This window comes from Capsicum annuum, chromosome 6 (assembly GCF_002878395.1).
Source record: "Capsicum annuum cultivar UCD-10X-F1 chromosome 6, UCD10Xv1.1, whole genome shotgun sequence".
Lineage (NCBI taxonomy): Eukaryota > Viridiplantae > Streptophyta > Magnoliopsida > Solanales > Solanaceae > Capsicum > Capsicum annuum.
The window spans coordinates 204838961-204846985 of NC_061116.1; positions in this window are offsets into that span (position 1 = coordinate 204838961).

Genomic DNA, 8025 nt, shown 5'->3' on the forward strand with positions numbered 1-8025 from the left:
AATAGGAAGCAGTGATCTATTAATACATTTCTGATTTTAGTTGAGCGATTTTGATAGTTTGTAAAAGTTGAGGCATAAAATCATATTTAAAAAACATTTTTCAAAAGTCAAAAAAAAAATTCAAAAAAGACATGGTCAAACACAACTTCAACTCCAACTCCGGAAAATTTTAGTTTTCATGGCCAAACGGCTACTAAGAAAGGCAAAAAATGAAGAAGAAAATGGGAAAGAAGATGAAGAGGGGGCGGGGGCGGGGAGGGGGGTTAATGATAATTTTTTTATGGATAAATTACATAAAACAACACCTTAAGTATCCTATATTACTTAAAATTTTATCCCACTAAATTAATGACAAAAATCTCTTCTAAATCTCTAAACAAGTTTTTTATCTGATACATAACACACAACTCCTATTTTTAAGCCCTAAATCACGTTGGCATAGTTGCAAATTAAGAAAAATTCCGTTTTCCATAGAAAACATGGCTATTAAATCACTAATCATTAGGTAAGTAATAAAAGTTAGTAATAAATTTATCTGCAATTAACTCTCACTGACAAAATTTCAAAAATAAGAAGGAAAAACCGTTGTATCTGTGTTATGGCCATTGACCACCGGAAAAATTTCACAAACAACCTCTATTGACGTACTTCTTCATAAGTCTGTTGTTGATGTTGCAAAGAGAAAATAAAAAGTTGTGAAAAGAGACCCAAAAAAAGTTGTAGTATATGTGTTATGGTCATTGGCCACCGGAAAAATTTCGCAAACAACCTCCGTTAATGTACTTCTTCATAAGTCTGCTGTTGATGTTGCAAAAAGAAAAAAGTTGCGAAAAGAAGCCCATTACCAAAGATATGATTTTTAAGTATCAGATTGATAAATTTCGTCCATATACATTCTTTTTATGTATCATAATGTACAATGAAACAAACGAAACTGCAAATATTATTTCTGATACATAGAAATTTTTTTGACAGAGATATTACATGCATTCTGATATATAAAACTATTCCTGACAACGGTAATCAATGATTTCTGATACATTCAATATATATTTCTTATTTTGATACATAAATATAAATAAATTAAGTTTTAAATTCGTTTTCTGATACATAGATATTTTTTTGACAGAGATATTACATGCATTCTGATACATAAAACTATTTTTGATAGAGGTAATTAATGATTTTTGATACATTCAATATATATTTCTTATTCTGATACATAAATATAAAGAAATTAAGTTTAAAATTCGTTTTCTGACACATAGAAAGATATGTGTATATATATATATATATGATTGGAGAAGAAATTATATATTGGAGAAGATATATATATTAGAGAAGAAATTAGTTTTGGAAAATTATGATTAATGAAGATTGATTTGATTATTCAAATTTCAAAAAGTTGTTGCGGATTTTATGTAATTAAAGGAAAAAAATCTTAAATTGAGTGTGTTAATTCCTCAATTGTAGGTACTTTTACCGTTTTTTCCTTTTTATCTCCAACTAATTGGTTAGTAATGTATCATAAGCTTATTTATCAGGAGGTTAAATATTGTATCATATCCGGGATATCATGTAATTAATATAAAAGTTGGGAGAGCGGGTAATTAGGTAGCAAAATGTTGGGATTTATGTTGTTTAACCCTTTTTTAATTATTTTTTAATAATTATTTGGGCCCTCAATGCCACGTGTCATCATTTAATTGACCTTTTTTGCCATGTCACGGCAAGTGTAATACACACACTTCCCATTTGTTTCTAATTAACAAAATGTGCCTAATAGGAACAATTTTCTATACAGTAGAAGTGTTCAATATGTACAGCCTTAGTTGAGGGGTCTAAGTGAATTTTCGAAACAAGTTTGAGGGTCTGTCGATGATTTAAGCCTTTTGTATTTGTATGTCAAACTTATCATTTGTATTTGTAAATAAACAAATATCACTTGATACAAATTCAATTACAAACAAATGGTTTTATAAAAAAACTGGATTGTATTTATTTGTATCAATAAATACAACTCGTGTCAATAAATACAAAAAAATATTCGTAGAAAGAAAATCAATTGTTCCTTTTCAATAATTAAAAAATACAAATGATAGTTAACTACAGATAAATACAACAATTCTTTACAAATAAAAATAATGTAGTTTTTTCAGATCTGGCCGGAGTTTTAGCCATGTCGTTTTTCCGATATCACTGATAACCACGTCATTTTCCAAATCTATCTGACCATCTGAAATACGACCTCCTACCACTGCCGACGCACAACCTTCAACCACCACAATAGCTCCGATCACCACCCTCCACCTCCTTCTTCTTCGTTTTTTAATCTTTCTCTCTCTGTTCAAACAACTCACAAACCAATCCCTCTTTTCTCCGTTAAAACTCACACTGAAACCAACACCGGAAGATAAAAAACCCATCCAGTGTTGGTGTACCAACCATAGAAGCAATAACTATGAACGCACGTGTCGTTAGTGTACTTTTTTTCAAAAATGCACCAATTAGAAGTATGCAGGCTATAAAAAGTAATTAAGTAAAACTTAAGCACATGACTAGGCTACAAAAGGTAATTAAGAAAAAATGAAGCTATAAGTGATAATTATGGTCCATTATAAGCTAATTTTGGTACTTTTCCCTTAAATTTATCTAATTGTATAGAATATTTTGCATAACAATGCACAAAATTTAAACTCGCTTCAAATCCGATTTCTAACTCCCTCATCTTAGAGTTCTCGTTAGAGAAGAGGTAAGGCACGAAGTGAAGAGTTCAAGGTTAGGCAAGGCAATCTAAGAGGTTAAGGAAGAGTTGGGGGTAATGTTGTGTGTGCCAGTTGAAGTCATTCTCAAAGCTCCTTCGTTTGTGTCCTAGTTGCCGATCAAGTTAATAAAGACTAAAAAAAGACCAATCACTTGCTTATTCGCCAACTTAGATTTCGGTTGCAGATGCGATTGATTATGTCATTATTCTTGCTTTCGGTGGAAGTGAATGACAAAGATCTAGGCATAAGGCATGCACATTCATGGAGAGGCCAAGTGATGGGTTACGGTTCTGCAATAGGTGAAGAGGTTATCATTATGGTTACAGAAAAAGTTATTAGAGCATTTGCGAGATAGTTTGATCAACCTAAGTACTTCTAAATAGGGTAGTTCTCAGCGACATGACAGTGGTTCTATGGTGTTTACTGGTCGTTGACATGGATTTTTCCTGGGAGTTTCTGGTCCTGTATCTTCCCCATATATAATTGCTACTCATTTTAGTTAATTGCTGCTTCTCCAACAGGCCTTTTCAGGGTATACGACCCTTCTGATATAAAAAGAGTTGTAAATAGATTAACTAAAAACACAATTTGGAGTAACTATTAGGATTTGAATTAGACTGTTATTTATTGCTTACGTTGGATAAATAAAATATTTGTGTTGGCTTGTGCATGCTATTTAGTTTTGACCGCTATCATATACTTTGAATATGTAACCATAGGAGAAAAAGAGGTTTTCACTTCGCATTATTGATATCATTACAGATGCACTGGCTTCTTTCTTTTGGCTCCTTTCCTTAGTAAGTAACTATTTGTATTGCCGATACATTGCGGTTAGACGAGCATGCTGTGATTTATTAAAATGTCTAATGTCATAAGATAAGCACCCATGGTGTACAGAAATTTCAAAATGTGTTCGTGTGACAAGTTCTTTCAGATGACCTCATAGATGTGTCCACTTAGCAGTTCATTCACATCTTGCGGCTGCGTATGTTTATCTGAATCTGTGGATCTGTAGAATGGTATAGTATTCAGGTACACGTAACAGAACAAAGCACGCCTACTTACTAGTAGGAGCGCACTGATACCTATTAATAAACATCTCCCTCATTTAATCAAAAAAGACTTATTCTAAAGTTATTAACCATCTATCAAAAAAGACTTATTCTAAAATTACAACACCAGAACCAGAATGACAAAGGAAAAATTTACAACCTACACTAGAAGTTCGCATCAACATCTCGTGCATTAACATCCGGGATAAACCAACTGCCAGCCGGTGAAATAGTCTCTAACTTGATAAAATCAACTTCTTTGTAGTCATAGATGCCCATATCATGGCCTCCGAAATTGTATTCCCATAGGTAATCTTGATCAGCATAGTAAATAGAACCAGACCTCAATTCAGGAAATTCTGTGGTTGAGAGAACAAAGCTTCTATTTTTGCCAACGAAGAATGCACGATTGCCAATGTCATCCAAGTGTTGAAGCTTCACATTATGATTATTTATGAAATTAACCTTAAAAACACCAAAAGTCTCTGTGGTGTGGTAAATGATATCAGAATCTTCAATATTTGGCACAGCCGTCACTGTCTTGTAATAAGGATCTTCAATATCTGGCACACCGAAAGTACAGGAGAGAGTGTTCTTAATACCGTGGCGCATAAGAATAAAAAGCTCTTGATTTTGGTGGTTGTACGCCAAGTGTATGGTTTGGCAGTAAAGTGGTGAAGCCCAATCTAGTGAAGTGAGATAAAAAGGAGGCCAATCACATATATCTCTCAAAATTTGAGACTACCTCTTAATTGGATCGCTATGGAGATCCCAAGCTTCAAGTTCTTTCTTATATCCGCCGCTGAGGGTGTAAAATAGTTCTTTCCACTCTGGTAAACAATTTGATGGTAATGCATAAAGGGGGAATGGAGAGGAATCCAGCAATTGGGATGATCATCATCTCTTTTTTTTCTGCAGAATCAGAGTTTCTGGGTTTGACCGTAAATGGCCACAGCTATGCAATCATCATCCATAGGAGATGACGAGAGAACCACACCCCAGATGAGGGGAATATCAGGGGTGTCGCGGCCTAAACCTGGGATTTTGCTGCTGAAATCTGAAATAATGTGTTCGACTAAACCAGTTTGGCTATTCCGAATGACGCGCTCAACAGAAGGAATTGCTTCAACCAACAGTCAGAAGGTTGATTTTTTCGCCAGAAAGTGGGTTAAATAGAAAAAGTTGACAATCTTTACCCTCAACTGATTGTTCGAGAAAATGACAGTAAAAATCAGGTGGTGGATCACCACTTTCCACTGCCACCTCTTTCACATCTTTCTCCCACAGACTGTATAATCTGCTGACGGTGCTCTTCGGGAGCCAGTATCAACAAAGGAAGCTGCTTGGTTGGTCTTCTACTTTCTGTACTTGCTGATGTGCGAGTAGAAGGAACACTGGTAGCATAAGTCATTGGTAAAGAACAGCGATTGCCTCTGATTGTTTCCACTGGACGACAAGGGCATGCGATCAATGAAGAGCTCGAATTCAAATTCTTTGAGGGATGAAAACCAATAGATAATCTCGTCAAAGACGAATTCTTCTTTAAGGGGTGGAAAAAGCCAGTAGATTTCGCCTCCTTTGAGAGGGAAAGGGAACAACCAATTGATGTAGCCATACACGAATTCTTTAACACAAGAACCGCCGTAGAATGAAGGAATCTATTACTTTACTTATTAATTAATTTTCAATGCTTAAATATTAAAAAAAAATATATTAATTCTCATCATTTTACTATAAATATATTTAATTAATTTTCAACACTTAAATATTAGAAAAAATCATTAATTTTAATGACTTCTAATGAGAAAAGATATTATTATAAATATCTTTAATTAATTTTTAATACTTAAATATTAAGAAAAAATAGTGAAAAAGACGATTTTGTCTAAAATAAAAACTTTTAATGAAGAGCAAAAAGTCCAAATAATATTTCTAAGACCCTTCATACTTTTAATATATTCTAGATATAGATTATAGATTATAAATTATAGATTATAGATATAGATTGATTATAGATTATAAATATAGATTATTATTTATAGCCGATGTATTTATTTCACATTCGTTATATTCGTTTTTACTCAAAATAGTTTGTCTTCATATAAAACGTAAATACATTAATCACATTTTATATTTTATATTTTTTTTTATTTTTAAAAAATATGACTATATCAAATACAAGTCATGAATGATGACGGAAACATCGTAATCGCGCATTATATTTACCATCATTTTTTAATATTTTTTTTTTTCGTTTTTTCGATTCTTTCTTTCATATTTTTTTCTTTTTCGTATTTTTCTTCTTCTTTTCTTTTATATGTTTGTTATTTCTTTTCTTTTATTTCTTTCTTTTCGTTTTTTTTTTCTTTCTATTTGTAGCTTCTATTTCCTTTTTCTTTTTTTGTTATTTTTATTCTTTTTTTTTTGTACCTTTTTTTTATATATATGTTTTGTGTTTTCGAAAAATATGGCTACTCAAATACAAGTCACGAATAATAAGAAAATATCATAATTATTTATCGTATTTGTATTCAAATTATTATATATTTTTGTATTCATTGTTACAATAATATTTGTATTTGTATTTTATAGTTCACGCTTGTTTTTGTATATATATATTATAGTTCACATTTGTATTTATATTTTATAATTTGCACTTATATTTATGTGTTATAGTTCGCATTTGTATTTGTATTTGTATTTTATAATTTGCACTTGTATTTGTGTGTTATAGTTCGCATTTGTATTTGTATTAGTATTTTATAGTTCACACTTGTATTTATATTTGCTAGTTCGCACTGCTATTTATATTTTATACAATTCACACTTGTATTTTAAGGAATTATTTTGTATCTGTATTTTAGAATTAACTGAACATTGTATTTATATTTTTTTGCTTTATTTTATTTATATTTGTGTATTATTTTATCGATGTACTTATATTTTAAAGAGCTATTTTGTATTTATATTGTAAGTTGAACGCATATTGTATTTATTTGTCTTTAAATTTGTAGTTGACAAGTTAATTTGTATGTTTAAACAATTGTAAAGGAATTTTTTTCTTTCTTTCTCTGAACACTTGTATTTATAAAATGATAAATTATACAAATATAAATGTTATATTTACATCAAATGATATATGTTTATACAACTTGAACCATACACATACAAACTAATACTTGCTTATATACAAATACAAATAATAAATTTGAAATACACATACTAATGATACATTTGCATATTTATATATTTAAGACCCAAATAAATATAATTAATACATATACTTTTCTTGTATAAAATACAAATGATAAATTGTGCATCTTCATTGTCAAACTATTCAACTACAAATAATAATTTTACTTAAAGTGTATAATATAATATAAATAAATATAAAATATAAAAAGTATACAAATATAAAATACAACAACAACAAAGTGAGGAAAAAATACTAAAAAGAAAAAAAAAGGAGAAAAAATGTAAAGAAAAAAAAAGAAAAAGAAAAAAAATGGAAAAGAAAAAACGAAAAAAGAAAGAGAAAATGCAACAACAAAAAACGTAAGGAAAAAACTAAAAAAAGGAGAGTAATAGAAAATAGAGAAAAGGAGTAAATAAATGAAAGAAACTATGAATTGTAAGTAGAGATAATTATAAATGAAAGAAACTATGAATTGTAAGTAGAGATAATTATTAGGTAAGAGGGTTTATGAATTGTAACTAATTAAAGCTTAGGCTAAATAGAATGCGAGTTTAAGTTTTTGTGCACCGTTAGTGCATAAAAAATTCTACACTATCAGCTAACTTGACCTGCTATTGCAGGCTACCCAGTTATTTGCATAAAAATTAAAAAGAAAAAAATTAGGTAACCTGCAATAGCAAATCAAGTTTACCTGATAGTGTAGAAAAATTACAAGCCTATGTTTATTAAGCCATGTAGTTATCCCTAAAATAAGTATTTTTGACATGTTTGCTTCAACCGTGAATTTACTATAGCACCCCTGATAAATTATTATAAGTCATTTATGTATTAAAAAATTAATAATATTTAATTAAAAAAATAAAATAGACATTTATGACATATCTGTTTCACCTGCTTCAACTATGATTTTACTAAAAATCACTCCTAATTAATTATTATAAGTCATTTAAGTATTAAAAATAATAATATTTAATAAAAAGGGTAAAATAGATATAAAAATTCTTGATGTTTT